This window comes from Micropterus salmoides, unplaced genomic scaffold (genome assembly GCF_014851395.1).
Source record: "Micropterus salmoides isolate LMB-PRFRI ecotype aquatic unplaced genomic scaffold, ASM1485139v1 Ms_hic_scaffold_11, whole genome shotgun sequence".
NCBI lineage: Eukaryota > Metazoa > Chordata > Actinopteri > Centrarchiformes > Centrarchidae > Micropterus > Micropterus salmoides.
Window position 1 is genome coordinate 9328270 of NW_024040152.1, and position 19154 is coordinate 9347423.

The 19154-nt window shown below is 39.4% G+C and overlaps 1 pseudogene; it reads left to right on the plus strand.

The window, feature by feature from the left end:
- The first annotated feature begins 185 nt into the window (after positions 1–185).
- Positions 186–6083, plus strand: LOC119898216 (annotated as a pseudogene).
- The last annotated feature ends 13071 nt before the right edge of the window (positions 6084–19154 follow it).

Here is a 19154-nt window from a genome sequence, read left to right on the forward strand (position 1 = left end):
ATGTTAAATGCTGAAATCCCATTGTGGTGTTTGTTCAGTTCTGCTGACAACAGCAGTTAGTTTAAAACAAAAACAATACAAATGTCTGGCAGGTCTGTAGTGTAAATATCCCTTATCCCTGTTTTTCTCTCACTGTTTGCATTAACAGGAGAATCAGTGGAGAAAAGAACACGCTGTCAAAGTGATTCTGTATCACTCTTAATGAAGGAGAGACAACAGCAGAGGCTGGACTCTGTGTTGTGATACCGTGTTCTTTCACCACTAGTTATGGCTTCACACCCCAAAATATAATTTGGTACAAATGTGAACAATCTAAACCAAGATGTGTTGATTCAGACATGATATTCCACACTAACAAGAACAACAGAAAAGTTCAGTCTGGGTTTAAAGGACGAGTGTCACTATTGGAGCCTGACGTGAGTCAGAAGAACTGCAGCATCATCATCAGTGACCTCACTGAGTCAGACTCTGGATCATATCAGCTTAGAGTTACTGGTAACAACCAGCATAAGATGAAAGATGGATTTACATTCTCTCCAAGAGCAACTGTCTCTGTTACAGGTATGTAGAGCTACAACAAAAATATACAATGAAGTTAATTGTTGTGCTATTCATAGTCTTAATGGAGCATAAATAATGTTTTTTTTACCCATTGAAATGTTCAACAAAGTATCTGATTGTTTTGGCCCAAATGTTAGTGAATGATGATCATCATGCTGCTCACCTGATTCCACTCATGGACTGCTCTCCCATTAGATCTGATCCAGACGCCCACAGTTATGGTTCCTCCACTAACAGAGGGACAGCAGACCACACTGACCTGCACTGCTCCTGGTCTCTGCTCTGGATCTGATCCTGAAATCACCTGGCTGTGGAGAGGACCAGGACAGAACGACTCTCACATCACAGGAAACATCACTGCTTTCAAGACTGAGAATCTGACTGCTGTCACACAAAGACACAGCTCAACTTTGATGTTTAACTCTTCAGCTGAACACCACGGCACCAATGTCACCTGCAGGGTCAGGTTCACAAACATCACTACAGAGGAGACAGTGACTCTGAATGTGACCTGTGAGTAGCACCTACTGTCCGTTATCACATTTACCTTTCATCTAAAGTATTTGTTAAGAGATGTTCTCTCATGTCACTTCTGATGGTTTTCTGAGCTGTGTTCAATTTTATAAATCCAGTTTTCTTACAGGAAAGTTGGGAATTTAGAGGTGCTATATAACATTGTAAATAATATCATATATCTCTTTGCCTCATAGATGTAAAGGGAGTTAAAATCACTGGGAAAACACGTGTGAAGGAGGGTGAGACTCTGAATCTGACCTGCAGTGTTGAAAGTTTTCCTCTATCTCTAATCACATGGACTATATATTCTGACAAATACAAGCAAAATGGAACAGAAACTACTCAGCAGAATGACACTGAAACCTACCTGCAGGAAGAAAGTGGAATAGGAACTTTTTCCATCGCTAACATGACAGCAGAGATTCAGGACAGTACACCTGCACAGCCAAACATCTGAACAACACACTGATCCAAAACGTTGATGTAACAGTGATGTGTAAGTACATTTCATGTAGTATTTCCTCTTCTAGTTAACTGAAACTGAGATGATTTCATTTTTGACTATTTGCCTTAGTTTCTAATGTAAATAAGAAAAGCCCTTGGAGGCATTGTGAAGGCTTCCAGGTTGTCTCACTGTAGCCACGTGTTTGGAATAATAAAAACTTGTCTGTGAAAACCACTGTGTAGAGCTCGAACATGTTGAGACTTTGGCGCCTTCCAGTGGTAGTATATTAAAAAAACACTGCGTCCATGCATGAATGCCATCACAAGATCATTTACTTAATTTACAATGTGTAAAAGGATATATCTCATTAAGTATATACTGTATATCATACCGTGTATATTTTTAGGGGCAGTGTATGCATAATTTGGAGTCATACCCATTTAACTATTAAGTATTACTGGTAGCACATACACTATGGCAGACTTTTCCTATTTCAGTGGGTAAGAAAGTCACTATAGTGCCTGAAGAAAGTCTTTTGAAGTTGCACTACAGGACTAATTATAATTGTGTGTATGTATACATTTGACCAACTATGTGTGTGCTTGCATAAGTAAAAAACAAAGAAATGTGTTTTCTATCTTCTCTTCAAATGTTTTCTTCACAGATATGAAAAAGCCTGCAATCACTGGGAATATGATTGTTAAGGAGGGAGATGCTCTGGATCTGACCTGCAGTGTTGAAAGTTTCCCTCTATCTCATATCACGTGGACTGTTCTTGGTTCCAACACACACCTGCGTAATGGACCTGAGACTGGCCTGCAGAACGACACTGGATCAGCCGCACTTGTCATTCATAATGTGACTGTAGAACATTCTGGACAGTACATCTGTACAGCAAAACACCTGGACACGACTCTGACTGTAAATGCTGATATAACTGTGACTTGTAAGTAGGCTGTACTAATCTTCTTGAAAAGGAAGTGTATGTTCACATTTTACACTATTAACCGGATTTATTTAATCGGAGATCCTGATGTGTGTGTGTCAGCTTCCTGTGCGCTTTGTTTGATGTTGTGATTCTGTTTTTTTGCAGTGTTTCCAAAGATCCTGAACAGCTCTGGATGCAGAAATCAGTCAGAGGTTCTGACCTGTATGTGTATCAGTGAGGGGTTTCCTTTACCCACCATTAAATGGCCGCTGTTGAAGGACCACACTGAATACTCTGTTATTACCACTGTGTCCAAACACACAGTCAACAGCACCATCACCCTAAAAGCAAATGACCACAACAGCACTGTTGTTCAGTGTGTCAGCAGCAATGAGGCAAGCAGGGAGGCAAAAGAGAACTTCACCATCCGAATAAACGCATCCGAACAAGAGGGTACGTTTCCTCAACTAAAACACTTCTGCTATTGCAGACCATTGCCTTTCCTCTCACTAATTACAGTGACCTTTGTCCCACAAGAAATAAGCTATTGCAAATATATTATTGTTGAACAAGATGGACACCAAGATTTATTTTGTTGCTCTTGATTGCAGATCAACCAGCAAACTATCAAAAATGGTTTCATGGCTGAAAATCATCATTGCCTTTTTGATTGGGGTACTCTTTTCAGCAGCCCTTTGCTCTTTGGCAAAGAAATGCCAAAGGTACACCAGATAATCTATAATTATCCCCTGGTTTTATTTGTGGATAATCTTATATTCATTTAAATAGTTTATTTGTTTGTTTTCTACCCAGAAAGAAACTGAGCTCTGTAAATCTGGATGAAACTCTGGAGATGATGACTAGTCAAGAGGATCCTCTGGTATTTATATTCATTTAACTAATATTTTATATATATGTTTTCATTTTTTTCAGAATTGTAATATTAAATGTTATATTTTATATGTGTGAATGTGGCTTTTATTGTTTAAACACACTAATTTGATTAATTGACCATGAATAACAAATTGTTATACAGTTAGATTTGGCAGAATATTTTCTGCACATTCAGGGAACTCTCAATGAATCTGATCAGCAACAAGGAGACTGAATCCCAGACATTACATTTTGGTTATTAAGCAATACCAAAATCACAGCATATAAGGAGAAGGTTGGGCTTGTCGAAGAATTTTCAACATTGGCAGAGTAATAATTAGAAGTATTAGATTTTAATGGCTGCCTTGTCCACCTGCATGAATGTGATTGGGAATTCATAGTCAGCTCATTGCTAAGCATGAATGAAGCAGCGACTGACAGTCAACTCAAGCAAGCACAACTTGTGTGCTTTGCCTGAACTCATTTCTCTAAAGCATGAAAAACAACTTGTTACATGCATTGTTGCAAACTTCAGACACTGTATATCCTATCAAAGCCAACACCCTGCCTGCTTCAATAGTCAGGTCGTTTTTGTTCCTCTGCAGCGCAGATGAATGTACAAACTGAAAAAAGACTGCACTGAATTTCCACTTACATGTAACTGTAAACTTACTATAATAAAAGTAGATACACATGATGATGGATAACAATGTCTCAAAAACATTTCAAGTCTTGCTTCAAGTTGATTTTTTTTAAAATAGTATAGAAACAACCAATACCCAAACATTACAAGATTTAAAGATTATGTAATGACTTCATGAAAATGGTTGGCAGTACTTTACATGTACCACAGTCTCCCAGTTTATTACTCACAGTTTTGGTGCTTGTAGCAGCTGCTGAATGAGTCATATCATTTCCATTGTACCTCACAGATAGATCCTTGTCAAGCACTGGAAGATGACCAGACCTACTACCAAGAGGCAGCTGAAGTAGGAGAAGATGGAACAGCAGAAAAAGCAACCCCTGATCTTGATGGTGGAGCAAAAGATGTGGAGTACGCCAGCATCAATTTCTCTGTGTTGAAAAGAAAGAGTCCCAGGGAGGCAACAAAGAAGCAAGAGACCACCGAGACAGAATACGCTGAAATTAAGAAGCAAGTAAAAGAGGACAGCAAAGACGACAACAGAGAGGAAGGTGAAGTATTTGAGGACAAAGAGGAGGAGGCGATGATAGTGGAGGATGAGGAGTCAAAACATTGTGTCTCAGAAGACGAGGACGTGGCGGTGTACTCCAACGTGAAGGATATAATGGGTGAGATTTAAAGACTGTTGGATTGTGGAGTAATGTTTCTTTGCTCTCATTAAATGTGACGGATTGGACTGATGGATTGTTATTCTGGTGAATGAATGGCAGTCTTGTGAACTGTTTCTACCACAAGCTGTGATCTTCGAATGCTAAATTCAGTCTGTGAGAATCTGAAGTGAGAGAGAGACTTCACACTGTCTACATGTTAGGGGCTGTTCAAATTTATTCATTCAACTGAGGGTGGACTGAAAGTTGGACAGAATTTCCATTTTATTCAAATGTTATTTTGCTTCTATGTGTTCACTTTTCATAAACCTTCCAAATAAATGTACCCAAATCCATGAAAAGGCTGACAGTGGTGTGCAAAAGGAGGGTCGAGAGGGGCAACCTCCTCTGTCCTCTCTGCTCTGAGAGGTGATGTGTACTTTTGTGTTATACATTTTTTATTTAAGCTGAAGAAACAAGTATGTGCTCTTGTGAAGTGGTGGTCTGTTGTGGGTAATAAATGTCATCCACCACTTTGTTCCAGACTCAAATATAAACTATTTGACAACATATAAAATATCTGTTTCCCAGATAATTACTGAGGACTTTGCTGATATTATTAAAATATTATTATAATAGCTTTATTGATCCCGTAACTTTTTATCTTGCACCATCAGATCAAAATTTGTATTTGTCCAACACTTTATGACCAAATTCGTCCAAAATAAATAAGCTGTATTTTGTGTTTAGTGTCAATATTAGCAGGCTAACTAAACTAAGATTGTGAACATAGAACATTTCACACGGTAAACATCGGCATGCCATTGTGAGCATGTTAGCAGGCTGATGTTAGCATTTAGCCTATAGCACAGCTGTAGTTTCCCTGAGAGGGTGGCTGTATGATTTGTCTTGTTTCTGTTTTCAGTCTGCAGCAAACAAATTCAACGGGTAGGTTGACACTTTTTTAACTTCTCAGTGCAATTCTCATATGCGCAAAAGTACAGTGTTTGAGATGGACGACAATCTGCAACCTAAAATGAATTCCAAAAGTCAACCACAACTAGTATGAGACAATGACATTTTGAACAATATTTGATGTTAAGACAGAGTATGAGACAAAGACAAATCAAGTGTCCTGCAAGTTAGTTTCTGTAGCTCAAAATTTTCTCCTAATGTTTCCAGGGACAGTGTTTTCTTGCTGATTAGCAGTTGCCTAACTCAGACAGCTGAAGCCGAATATTAGTGCCAAGTGAACTTTGGGATGTATCTTTTGACACAACAACGACTGTTATCCCTCATCTCTTATAGTGAAATTGAGTCACAGTGGGATCCAGACAGAGACAGTATGAACAGAAGGAACAATTGTATTAACCACTTTTGATGTACATTAGACTAGTGTGAATTTATATAGGTATTCATTTTATATATTAAATCAAAATGAAATAACAAATTAAAGATCAGTATGCCGTGCTTGAGTTGTTGAGATTTATATGTTGTTTTTTTTTTTTGATGAAACGATAAAACGTTTGGCCTTTGGGGGACTCGAGTCACATGACTCACATGACTCGAGTCGCAAATTTGAAGACTTGAGACTTGCTTGACTAACAGACAAAAGACTGGACTTGACTTTGACTTGGTGTTCATGACTTGAGACTTGACTTAGACTTGAGACAGATGACTTGAAAATGACTTGATTTTTTAAATTAATACTTGCAATCGCTCATTCCAACATTTGCGCATAATCCTTTACTTTATGTGAAAACTTCTTAAACCTCTCATTCCTGGTGGTAACAGGTTCTGATGGCAGCTCTCTTTATGTGCCCACAACTGCTATATGATTTCAAGATACAATCACAACAGCGGGTACAATCAGCACCTCTGTCAGACGAAGCAGTACCATCAAAATTGAAGTGACTCATCTTTGAAGCCTCATAGTAACTTAATCCACCGATTGATTATTTTCTAACAAAAATGGTCTTGTCATGTTGTCAACATGGTTGTAATAGGTCCAGATGATGCAATCCAGAAAAACATTTAGTCCAACCACATTCTTCCATCAAAAAATCCCCAGGGACTGCTGCTGCATCATTTTATATTTGCTGGCAAACGTGGCTGATATGTCATTATAACTGTAATAACTCCGATTTGGATGTAAACAAATGTGATATCTTGATTTCAAATTAGCTGCTGAACTCTGACCTTCTGACCTTCTGACTGACAGCTAATTCGACCTAATAGGAGCTCACATGTCCCTTTCACAGCCTACAGCAGCCAACAAGAGCCTGGGCTGTAAGGAAGGGCCCGCCGCTATTATTTTGTGGGTAGGCCGAGCCAATTGCAAGCAATTGTGCCGATGACTGGCACTTTGTGTAGCCAATAAAATTCTGAAAATAACAACATCCAGCTTTAAGTAGCAAGTTCATGATCTCCCAGCAAAAAAACACATCAGCGTCAATCTACGGCGTGATGCAGCAGCAGCACCTTGCCGCAGAGGGGCAGTATTGCTTTTGAAAAAATTTGCTAAGACAAATCCTTAGAAAAACCTGTGTAAAATATTCATTATTCATGGTATTGGTGTAAAGTTTAAAATTGGACTAGGTAAGGCTTTATGCTGTGGTTGTCTGCATGGAAATAAAAAAAAAATATTATTTAGTGTGTTTAAACTTATATGAATCAAATCCAGTAGCATTTATAGTGATTCTGACTTTTGGGTTAGACACTTCAGAGTGTCTAACTTTCAGAGAATCTTTCAGAGAAGCCCCAAAACCATGCATTTACTCCAAATGGTTCAAGAACGGCATTTAATTAGTTTTTTCTCCATTGTTTAAACACTATAACCAGGCTTTTGAACTAAAATTTACAAACCATAACTCCATTTTTCAAAAAGCAAGCTTTGTATTTGCTGTAATGTTATGGCGTTGTTATCTAGGACCATGTTTATGATTTCTGTTTCCTGATCAGGAGACAGAAGATGTTCCCGACCACCTTGTGTTGGTAATCTTTCAGTCCTGCCAAAAAAATAGTAAAATAATAATAATAATAATGATCTTTATTTGTAGAGCACTTTTGTCAACACTAGTTACAAAGTGCTTTAACAAGTGTAAAGACAATAATACCCAAGAGACAATAATACAAAAACAATACAAGATAAAAGCATGAAAACATTGAAAAGACTAAAATACACGTTTAAGATAAATATAAAATTAGTAAAATACAATAAAATAAAAGGGATAAAATAATGTCAAATAAGATCGGGAAAGGCTCACCTATAAAAGTGTGTTTTAAGAAGGGACTTAAAAGAGTTCACTGACTTAGCTGACCTGATTTCCTCAGGCAGGCTGTTCCAGAGCCTCGGGGCCCTGACAGCAAACGCTCTGTCCCCTTTAGTTTTCAGTCGAGACTCTGGAACAGACAACAGACCTCTGCCCGAGGATCTTAAGGTACATGCTGGTGTGTATGGGACTAAAAGGTCAGAAATATAACAAGGTGAGAGGCCATGAAGAGCTTTAAAAGTAATCAATAGAATTTTAAAGTCAATTCTAAAACCTACTGGGAGCCAGTGTAATGAAGCTAAAATAGGAGTAATGTGGTCATATTTCTTTGTTCTGGTTAAAAGCCTGGCAGCTGAGTTCTGGACAGTCTGGATTCGATCAATAGATTTTTGGGTTAAACAGGTGAAAAGGCTGTTGCAATAATCCAGGCGTGATGAGATGAAGTCGTGTAAAATGGTCTGTGTGTCCTTTAAAAGTTAACATAGATTGAATTTTTGCTATATTTCTAAGTTGATAAAAACATGATTGAACAAGCTTTGTGGTGTGCTGCTCGAAATTTAAATTACTATCAAACCAAACACCAAGGTTGATAGGCTTAATGTGTGATTTACTAGGGAACCAGCAGATGGCAGTATTTGTTTTACCATCTGCTGGGACCCGATGACCAGGATTTCTGTTTTGTCTGAGTTCAGTTGGAGGAAATTATTTGACATCCATTTTTTTACTTCACAAAGGTAGTTGTTAAGTGAACTCAGCATTCCAGGGTCTGTGGATCTGATGGGCAAGTACATTTGTGTGTCATCAGCATAAATATGAAAAGAAATGTCATGTTTATGGATAATATGTCCAAGGGGAAGCAGATACAAGGAAAACAAAATGGGTCCTAAGACCGACCCCTCAGGCACACCATATTTAACTGGACAGAACGAAGAGACATAGTTGTTCACAGACACGCAAAACTTCCTATTTGACAGGTAGGATGAAAACAATTCTTGGGCAGTACCAGAGATCCCCACCCAGTGCCTCAGTCTGTCTAACATGATGTTGTGATCAATGGTGTCAAAAGCAGCGCTAAGGTCCAGGAGTACCAGGACTGAGCACATGCCTTCATCAGCAGACATTAAAAGGTCAATGGTTACTTTAAGCAGGGCAGTCTCAGTGCTGTGGTACTTCCTGAAACCAGATTGAAACTTTTCAAATAATTTGTTATTTTCCAGTACAGTGAGCAGCTGTTTGGACACAATTCTTTCTAGAATATTTGCAATAAAAGGCAGTTTTGAAATTGGTCTAAAATTATGTGGGAGGGAGGGATCTAAACCAGGTTTCTTTAAAAGTGGGTTCACGCAAGCCGTTAAAAAATAATCAGGGACACAATCAGTAGATAGGCAGCTGTTGGAAACAGAGATCAAATGGGGCCCAACAGAATCCATTACTTTCAGTAAAAATTTTGTAGGTATTACATCAAGTGGGCTGGAGGACACTCTCATTTGTGATACTGTTTTTTAAAGCTCAGACAAGTCGATGGGATAAAACTGGTTAAAACTCTCTTGTTGCTGGTGAGGAACCTCTGAGTAAGAGGCCACGGGGGTAATAGAGGCTCTGATTGACACCACCTTATTGGTAAAATAAGATAAAAACAATTCACAGTCATCATTACTTCCAGCTGAGGCACAAGGAAGGGTTGGGTTTACCAGCTGATCCACAGTCTTAAACAGAAACCTGGGATTGTGTTTATGTGTAATAATGAGTTCAGAAAAATAGTGTGTTCTCGCATCCTTAACCATGTTATTGTAGTTAATTAATAAATCCTTCAGACTGAGGTAATGGACTTGGAGACTGGATTTTTTCCATCTGCGCTCTGCTTTCCTGCATTCCCTTTTTAGGCTCCGAATGCTGTCATTTATCCAGGGTTGCTTACTAGCTTTAGACGTAGGCCTAACCTTTAGAGGAGCAGTAATATTTAGTGACAACAAGCAGATATGATTGAAGTGATCGACCAGATTGTTGGTGTTGGAATCAGACAGGTGTTGGCTTTGGCTCTGAAAGAATGTGCAAAACTTTGAAACACTTGGTTGGAGCTTGGTGAGGCGGCATGAGTAACAGGGGAATCGCAGCTAAAAACAATACATCTGTGGTCAGATATGGTCATGTCCACTAATTCAACAGAGGAAATGCTGACACCCAGGGTAAAAACCAAGTCCAGTGTATGACCACGGTTATGTGTTTGCCATTTGACATGTTGTTTGAAGTTAAAAAAAGTGGCCATATTTAAAAAGTCAGTTGCATTAACATTGGTGGGGTCATCAACATGAATATTAAAATTGCCACAAAGAACAATTCTATCATAATTTAAAACCAGAGTAGATAAAAATTCAGGAAATTCTGATAAAAATCCTCCAGGTGGTTTTGGGGAGCGATAAATTATAATAAATATGATAGGTTGTAGCCCTGCAACTTTAAGAGTGAGAACTTCAAAGAAGTTAAATTTTATCACAGCGTACTTGATGACATTTAAAATTTTTCCTATACACGCTCACTAGCGCACCACCACGACCACTGACCCTCGGTTGACTAAAACAATCATATTGAGGCGGACACAGTTCAGCTAGCTGGCTATAGTCATTATACTGTAAATACAAAGTAGGTATACATTTCCTAAATACTTGAAACATACTTTACAGTATTTTTACATTCCTACAGAACAGTCCACAGGCAATACTGTACTACTGTACTCATTGAGTACTGTATTGATATGCAGTACTGCAATTTGCTAGTGAGAGTAGATTTCTTACCTATTCTCATTTCGGAAAGTCCGGATGATGGATGCTACAGTGTACCTACTCAGATTTGGCTGTACTCTTTGCCCAGCCTCCCTCATTGTTAGACCATGGTTGACCACATGATCAACCAAAGTGGCAAAGTGGCTATTATTATTATTATTTTACTATTTGTTTGGCAGAACTGAAAGATTACCAACAAAAGGGAACGTCTTCTGTCTCCTGAACAGGAAACAGAAATCATAAACATGGTCCTAGAAAACAACGCCATAACATTACAGCAAATACAAAGAAAAATAATAGAAAACAATGACATATTTCAAAAATTTATAGGGTAAGCTTATCAACACTGGACCTTGTCTTGTGCAGAAATCATCTCAGGATGAAGCAGGTCTACAGGGTGCCATTTGAATGCAATTCAGAAAGAGTCAAAGAATTGCGATATAACTATGTGCAAGTGAGTCCCACAATTGATGCATACTCCCAACACTGTATACAGTAAATTATACATATTTCAATATTGTAATCATAATGATTGTGCTTCACAATAGTGACCACTCCATGTCTATTTCTGATATTGTCATGTGTGTTTCAGAGAGTCCTTGAGCTAGAGGTGGCTGCAGTGGAGCACCAGTTCATCTTCATTGATGAGGGTTCAACCTCACAAAAAGACGAAAGAGGGGAAGGAATGTCATCGGCCAGCGTGCCATTGTTGAAGTCCCTGGCCAGCGCGGAGGGAACATCACAATGTGTGCAGCATCCATCATCATGCTACCCATGGCCCCTACAACACCGCCCATCTGATCACATTCCTGGACACCCTACACAACACACTCATTCCAACAGATCAGGTAGAAGGCCCAGAGCAGCTCAGTCACGTTGTCATTTGGGACAACGTAAGTTTCCACAGGGCTGCTCTGGTTCGTAACTGGTTCACCGCCCACCCACGCTTTTCAGTTGTTTATCTCCCTCCATATTCTCCATTCCTCAATTTTTTTCTGCCTGGAGATGGAAAGTGTATGACTGAAATCCACAAACGCGGATATAGCTGCTGATGCCTTTCATGGCTGGAATCGCTATGCCAGGCGATATTTCCCTCGCTGCTTGGCCAGGGAAAACATTGCTTGTGATGTGGATGAGGTGCTGTAGCCAGACCGCAACAGAAGAGAGGATGCAGCATAGTTTTTTTAAAGTTTTTTTTTATTTTATTTTTTTTACTGTAACTGTGTACAGTAAATTCTTCACATTGTTTTTGTGGGACAAATAAAATATATTTGTTACCATGTATTTGTGTGTTCTGAGTATAAAAACAATATTCTCAAATATTTTACAACACACTTATGTATGTACTGTCTGTAGTAAGTGTAACACTGAACAAAAAAAAAGGCCTAAGTCATTATGATGAATGGAGAAGAAGTGTTTTCCATTCATCATAGTGTTTTACATTGAGCACATCAGTGTTCAACTGGTTCTTATGAATGTCTATTCATATGATGATTTGTGTGTGTCACTTGAAAACAAAATACTATTTTGAGAAGAAATAACATTGTTTTGAATGTAAAGTTTCATTTTGCAGGAGAATTGAGGGGTTTTGTCCATTGTGTGTGTGTTTTTTGATTTGTGTGTAGAGTTCTGAGAATATGAGGTATTCTTTCAGAAAATGTGTGTAAACAATCGAGAAAAACTGTAATTAAACACAACTACTCAAAATTGATTTCACTTGTTTCAAATCATGTGACACAACCAACATAAGCCAGTTCAGAGAGCAAACAGGTTGTTGAAGGTGGGACGGAGAAATTCTATGAATGGATGGAAGAAACAATGTGAGAGGACGAGTGCATATGCGAGGTGGGGGACGAGGAGGAAGAGGAGGACATATGTTTGTTTACAGCACTGACTGCTCAATATTTTTATCTGGTTGCAGGTTCATATCAACAAAGAACAAGAATTACAGTATCACAGAAACACAGGACAAGTTTGTGAGATGCACAGTACAGTGATGTTAAAATAGGGGTACAAGGAGGAGAAAGAATAAAAACAATTGCAAAGAACAAGTCAGAGCATAATTTCTGATAATTTTGAACTGCTATGATAGAACATGTTTTCATTCATCAAAGACAATTTGAAATTTGTTTTGAGATTAAAAATGTTCTCCCTGAGAACTATATGTTTTGAACAACGTGTTTTCTATTTTTTGGTGTATTGTTTACTGACTGCTTGATAGTGTATATAATTTTGATGGCTTTGTTTATGATTTGAGAGAAGTGTTTGGTTTTGAGCAAAGGTAAATCTTTTTTGAGGCCAAAGTTTCATTTTGCACGAGGAGTCAAAGGTTTTCAAGCGGAGGTTTTGTGTTTAATGTTTTCAGAAAATGGAGCAAGATTTCAGAAATTGTGTTTTAGCAATTAGCAATTAGAACAGGTATGCAACAATTTAATGGTTATTTCAGCAGTACAGTATTGTAAAATAAGTATTAATTTTTGGCAATAAAAGTAAAAATTATACTTTTGATCTACATATGTTTATGGTTTCCTTTTCTTGTATGCTGCTGGATACAACACTGTGCTACTGTTACAACAGTGATGTTTTGCCAAATTTATATTTGCTGTTTGAACATTGCATTGTTGTTTACAGTGTACTTTTGATGCCAATGCTTCATTTTGGGGTGTGTTTATGGTATTTTGAATGCAGTGTTTCATTTAGAAGGAGATATGAGGTATTTTGCATTTTGTGTGAGCAGTTTTGGGAATTGTGTGTAGAGTTTTGAAAAGAGGAGAAATAGTTTTGAAAACATGTTTAAGCAGTTGTAAAAAAATGTAACTATGCACATCCCACTATACCATTTCAGTCTTGAAGATGATGATGCACCTTCCGAAGTTGCAATATTACATGTTTATTAGATATTGTAGTGTGGTGGTACAACAATGGCCAACAGTGTAGAAAAACTTCCTGGAAACTTGTGGTGCAAAAAACCCAGACATCACTGAGACACAAGAGCACAGGGCAACAAGTGATAAAACACAGGTAAAACACAACCTTTACCTTATTTTCAAAATCTTTTAAAGTGTAAATGGGAACAGTAGAAGTAATTCCCTAATGTAAAATGAAGCATTATCAAAATCAAACGTTTGCAATATAATGGCACACACTTCATTCATAATACCAGATTTTTGCCTAACTAACTACACACTGTTGGGCATAATGAAAAGCACCCCCATCTTTTGTATGCTTTGCCATAATACTAAAATATGTATCAGATTGTTCACATGCACAGAAATATTTGCAGATACACACACATGCTGTTGAAACTTTATTTTATTTTTCACTACAGTAAACAAGTCAGTGCAACATATGCACAGCAGATATATTTACATGAGACTGAACAAAAATATTCTTACAAAAAACAGTAAACTGAAAAAGAAAATTTCAGAAAAAATATATTATAGTAAAAAAAAAGGCAAGAAAAATAATTAGGCAGCATCTTGCCGCACAGCCGGGTCTGGCCACAACGCCTCGTCAACATCACAGGCAATATCTTCCCTTGCCAGACAGCGAGGGAAGAAGCACCTTGAGTGCCTTATCCATCCCTGAATTGCACCCACATCAATCTCATCACATGCCTCTTCCGTAGCCTGCACAAGAGGCATGCGCACAAAGGGCTGCCGGTCGTATACCTTCCACCGCCATGCCGAAAAGAAACTCTTCTATGGGGTTCAGAAATGGTGAGTATGGTGGGAGGTATTGCACGAGAAATGTTGGGTGGTCAGCAAACCAGTTTTGGACTGGGGCTGCACTATGAAAGCTCACGTTGTCCCATACTACAACGTACCGGTTTCTTTGATGGTCTGCATCATTCATATGCTCTGGTGGTATGAGAATGTTGTGAAGTCTGTCCAGAAATGTGAGAATATGGGCTGTGTTGTATGGTCCAAGGTTGGCATGACGGTGGAGGACACCATGCATACTGGAAATGGCAGCGCACATTGTGATGTTCCCACCACGTTTCTTGTAATCTGATTTCATTATGTTCCAAAACCAAGTTTACAATGCCAGCTTCCTGTGCCCCGGTGAACATTTGGCCCCTTCCTCCACCATGGTGTCGTCTCTCAGTCCTTAAAAAAGAAAATAAAAAAATATATAGGGCTTGGACAATACAGCCTAAATATTTTTCCCCCACAGTAGAGTACATTGTACAGGAAACTTGTACAGTTTGAAACTTGGACAGTAAAACGGCTCAAGTTTGGCTGCACTCTCTGTCCAGCCTCACGCATTGTCAGCCCATGGTTGATGACATGATCTACTATGGTTGCTCTGATTTCATTTGAAAGTGTTTGTCTTCTTTGGCCATGAACTCCTCTACCTGCTCTACCCCTACCTCTCACTCTTCCTCCCCTCTTATTCTCAACCTCCCTCTTCCTCTTCCTCTCTCTGCAACGTCTTCCATTGTTGTTGTAAAAAAAAAGGTGCTCACCTGTGGTCTTTTCATAGTGCTTACATCCTGATTGAAGTGTTAACAATTAACCATTGCGGTGTTTGGCCAGGTGGCACATGTAATTGGCCAATTAGCTCATGTAGTGTCATTTTGAATGGTAGTGTTTTGAAATGGCAAACATGTCACTTTATGTCAGATTGTTGTGTCTTATGCAGAGAACTGTGTTCAGCGCATTTAAAAAGTGGCATTTTGAAATGCAAAATGTGTGTAAAGCAGAAAATGTGTTTAGATTTTTGGAGACTTGAGAAGAAGTGTTGCTCTCTGTGTGTCCGTTTAAATAATTGTGCTGTGCATGTCATTTTAGTGTGTTGGCAATTGGGAAAAACTGTAAACACTCCAAGGATACAACTGAAGAAGATGTTAGCCGTATTTATTAATGTGACTACAGAAAATGTGATCATGCAACATCCTGTATTTAAATCTTTGCTGTCACCATTGAAGGAATTTCTTCAGCTTCATCAACTAAACGTCCTGTGATTGTTGCACTTAACGTATAAAATGTTTGCACTTCTGAAAGGTAAAGTTTGTCCTTTCGTTTGTCCTACTTCACTGACTCTCTCAATAAGTAGGATGTTTGTTCTCATCTGGGCAACGCCGCTCTTCTCTGTGACAGGTACAGTGTAATACTTTACTGAATCTTGTTACTGTAGTGGTGTGTGCTTCTATGCAGGCCTATAGGTGTTTAGCTGCTCTTGAACGCACCTCTAGAGCATCAAATTAGCTCCACCCAGATCAAACCCCCTCATTAGCAGAGCTTATTTAAGGCAGCTGTGTTATTATGGTTGTCTCTTTGCCTTTTCCCTGCCTGTAGGTTGCCACATGTAACCCTCTGATGTTTAGGTAGGTGATTGAGTTAAAGAAAACCTTATGTTTGTGTTTTGTTTTTCCACTGACTGAGGTTATGTTTTGCAGCAGTATGCTGCCTGTGTGTTATGTGTTTTGGCTGATTCCAAGGTTCCCATTCTGGAGAGGCATGATGCATTGTCCTGTACAGAGCACTGTGTGTTAAGGTATGAGAAGCTTAATGAGCAACAAGTTAGGTATGGTAACTACCTGAGATGACATTGCACACTGATTACTTTTTTAAACCTGTTGTGTCTTTAATTGTAGGTTGTCAGCTGCTGTTTTGCCTTTGTTAAATTAGGATTTTAACAACTGTTGCTGGTACACTGGTGGTAGTGCCTCCAGGTGGCACTCCCCAGTTGACTACGCTTTGTATTTTTTTTTGTTTTAGTGGTCTGTTTGTGGTGGAAGCTAGGCACACTAGTTTGGCTCCCTTCACTGATTGTAGTGTTAACGGCACTGGGGCACGATTTGGTAGTGAGACAACTTGCAGTGAACTGGATTGCAGTGGGTAAATTGGTGCACCCCTGGAGCACACCTTAGTTTGACTCTCCACAGCTGGCCCACTCTGTCAATTATATTCAATAACTGGGAGTGTTCTTAAAAAAAAAAAAAAAAAAAAAAAAAAGAAACTTGTCTGCAAAATTTAATCTTTTGTATTCAATTGTAATTTGATATTTATTTACATTATTCATCTTTTCAGGCACTTCCAGTTGCCAGTTATCAATAAATGAGTTATTCTTTCGGAGCCATGTCTGTTACTTCAATAAGCCTGTGTAGCCTTTGTATAAAGGGTTAGTCAAAGCAGAGCATTTCCTGGGGAAGTCCCCAGGTGGCGTTGTTGGATAGTTAGTGTCTGGTGGCGATTCCTTTTAGTGTCACCACCAGCCTTGCCTCATAACCATAAGTACCTCCGTGACGCATTATCTAAAGAGTTTCCCTTGATGACATCGCCCTGGCCTCCAGCACAACTGAGGAATCTTGGAGTTATCTTTGATCAGGACATGTCATTTAAGTCTCACATTAAGCAAATTTCAAGGACTGCCTTTTTTCACCTACATAATATTGCGAACATCCTGTCTAAAAAGATGCAGAAAAACTAGTCCATGCATTTGTTACTTCCAGGCTGGATTACTGCAATTCTTATCAGGCTGCTCAAAAGTCCATTAAGACTCTTCAGCTGATCCAGAATGCTGCAGAACGTGTTCTGACAGGAACCAGGAAAAGAGATCACATTTCTCCTGTTTTAGCTTCTTTGCATTGGCTTCCAGTAAAATCCAGAATGGAATTTAAAATCATTCTTCTTACCTACAAAGCTCTTAATGATCAGGCACCATCTTATCTTAAAGAGCTCATAGTACCTTACTACCCCACCAGAGCACTGCGCTCCCAGAATGCAGGGTTACTTGTGGTTCCTAGAGTCTCCAAAAGTAGACTAGGAGCCAGAGCATTCAGCTATCAAGCTCCTCTCCTGTGGAACCAGGTTCCAGTTTGGGTTCAGGAGGCAGACACATCCACATTTAAGAGTAGGCTTAAGACTTTCCTCTAATAAAGCTTATAGTTAGGGCTGGCTCAGGTGAGTCCTGAACCATCCCTTAGTTATGCTGCTATAGGCCTAGACTGCCGGGCAATTTCCCATGATGCACTGAGCTCCTCTCTCTACTTTCTCTCCCTCTGTATGCAACCTCATCCCATTATTGCATGTTACTAACTCGACTTCTCCCCTTTCTGGTAGTCTTGTGCTTTCTCGTCCCTCGTTCTACCACTTCCTGCTGTGGTGTCTGGATCTGTTGCTGCGGGTCACCTGCTGCCCCGTGTTCCTGCTTGACACCCTCTGCTACGACTATTGTTACTAGTCTTATTAACATTATGATTGTTATCAACACTACTATACCTACTCTATAACACTTTTCATTTAGTCTATAGCAACATCACCTTTACTGTCTGTGTGTATTGTGTAGGCTGCCTCTCTCTTTCATCCATCTTTTCTCTCTTCCTCTTGTCCATTCTCTCACCCCCAACCGGTCGAGGCAGATGTCCGCCCACCCTGAGCCATGGTTCTGCTTGAGGTTTCTGCCTCTTAAAAGGAAGTTTTCCTTGCCTCTGTCACCTAGTGCTTGCTCTTGGTGGGAATTGTTGGGCTTCTGTAGATAACGGAGTACAGTCTGCAGTCAGCTGTGAGATAACTGTTGTGATTTGGTGCTATATAAATAAAATTGAATAACAATACTGATAAGAATGTCAATGTTAAATTATAAATGTCTTTAAAATGTTATCCTTCCATTTATGTAGAATCAGATTTGTGCCAATTTAGTCAAATTCTTAATCAAAAATAATTTGAGAAAACTGCAGCAAAAACATTCTGGTAGGCTGCTGGCAATGGCAAAGTTTGCATGTGGACAAAAGGCCGAAATGCATAGAAAGCTATTTATTTTTAAAGCTTACAGGTGGTTTTCAGCTTGGAGCTACATACACTGCTCAAAACAATAAAGGGAACACACATCCTAGCTCTGAATGAAATACTCATTAAATACTCCTTTCTTTAGATATTTGAATGTGCTGACAACAATCACACAAATTATCAATGGAGATTAAATTTATCAACCCATGGAGGTCTGGATTTGGAGTCACTCAAAATCAAAGTGGAAAACCACACTACAGGCTGATTCAACTTTGATGTAATGTCCTTAAAACAAGTCAAAATGAGGCTCAGTAGTGTGTGTGGCCTCCACGTGCTTGTATGACCTCCCTACAACGCCTGGGCATGCTCCTGATGAGGTGGCGGATGGTCCCCTGAGGGATCTCCTCCCACACCGGACTAAAGCATCCGCCAACTCCTGGACAGTCTGTGGATGGAGCGAGACATGATGTCCCAGACGTGCTCAATTGGATTCAGGTCTGGGGAACGGGCGGGCCAGTCCATAGCATCAATGCCTTCCTCTTGCAAGAACTGCTGACACACTCCAGCCACATGAGGTCTAGCATTGTCTTGCATTAGGAGGAACCCAGGGCCAACCGCTCCAGCGTATGTTCTCACAAGGGGTCTGAGGATCTCATCTCGGTACCTAATGGCAGTCAGGCTACCTCTGGCGAGCACATGGAGGGCTGTGCGGCCGCCCAAAGAAATGCCACCCGCCATCATTACTGACCCACCGCC